Here is a 1731-nt window from a genome sequence, read left to right as displayed (position 1 = left end):
TATATATAATATATATATAATATATATATATATAATATATATATATGTAGATGTATATGTATAGCTATATATGTGTAGATGTATATATATAGATATAGATGTATATGTATACATGTATATGTGTAGATGTATACATATAGATGTACATGTAATATGTACACATATATATACACATATATATATGCATACATATACACTCATACACACACACATAAACACGCACACATACAACGGTGCAGGTGTGGCTGTGTGGTAAGAAACTTGGTTCCAAAACACATGGTCCTGGGTTCAGTCCCACTGTGTGGTGACTTGGCATGTGTCTTCTGCTATAGCCTCAGACCAGCCAAAGCCTTGTGAGTGGATTTCGTAGACAGAAACTGAAAGAAATCAATCGTATATATATGTATGTATATATATATGTAAGTGTATGTGTGTGTCTTCGTCTCTGTGTTTCTCCCTCATCACTACTTCACAACTGCTGTTCGTTTATTTACATCCCGTTAACTTACTGGTTTGACAAGAAGAAACTGATAGAATAAGTACCAGGCTTATCAAAAGAAAAAAGCACTAGGCAGTGTCTCATATTTATCTTTGCCCACTCAGTTGCCTCTATCAATCTATCCTTTTGTGTGTATATATATATATATATATATATATATATATATAATACACGCACACACACAAACTTTCCACTTCTCATGAGGATTCTAAGACCCCCTAATGGGGGCCTTAACTCCTAAATTTTAGTCATTTTTTATAATCCAAGATATACATGTATGTATATGTGTATATTCATATCTATTATATAAAAGTTAATGTCTTTTTGTGTATTCGTGTGTTACTTATACATTCGAAAACTACTGCGCCGATCCTAATGAAATTTCGAACACAAAACCCAAACCTAGGGAGAAGGGTAATACTATGTGTTTCATACAATTTCCTGAACCAAAATTATTGAATGGATCCTTATGATATTTGGAACTTACATTCAATGCATAAGGGCGGGTATAATGCAGTATGTTTGGTTTGAATTTGAGATGGCTTAAAGGGGGCGGAACCCCATGAAAATCCATAAATTTTCGATGTTGATGAAATTTCAACCATGGGTAATTGACACACATCAAGATGTATTCTCAAACTTTCTACTTCACATGAGGATTCTAAGACCCCCTAATGGGGGCCTTAACTCCCAAATTTTAGTCATTTTTTATAATCCAAAACTAGGTCAAAAGTACTGAATGGATCTTTATGAAATTTGATAATTATATTCTATGCATAAGGGCCATAACCCCCATGAAAATTCATATATTTTTTGCTGTTGATGAAATTTTGACCATAGATATTAAACACATATGAAGTAATATTTTTAAAATTTCAGCTTCTTAGAAGTTAGAAAGACCTCTTCATGGGGACTTAACACCCACAATTTAGTCATTTTATCTAAGCAAAGTCGAATACAGTTGTACTCTTGGAAGCTGTAGGGTCACCCGAGCACAAAAGAGATATACTTAGATTGTGATTTATGCAATGTGGTGCATAAATTGTCAAGTAAATGAGAGACATCCTTGCCTCCACTGATTCAGTTGCAAAATGTTGAGTAAAGTTATTTCCTTGCAGACCTCCTTTGAGTCTTTTTATTATCACTGGGTCACACATAGTCCCCGGGTGGTAACATTGATTTCAAGGCCCTCCCAGATGAGTGACTGGTTATTCAAAGACATTTATAGATTG

The sequence above is a fragment of the Octopus bimaculoides genome, chromosome 2 (genome assembly GCF_001194135.2).
Source record: "Octopus bimaculoides isolate UCB-OBI-ISO-001 chromosome 2, ASM119413v2, whole genome shotgun sequence".
Taxonomy (NCBI): domain Eukaryota; kingdom Metazoa; phylum Mollusca; class Cephalopoda; order Octopoda; family Octopodidae; genus Octopus; species Octopus bimaculoides.
The sequence above is the reverse complement of the archived record's forward strand: the minus strand, read 5'-3'. Positions refer to the sequence as shown.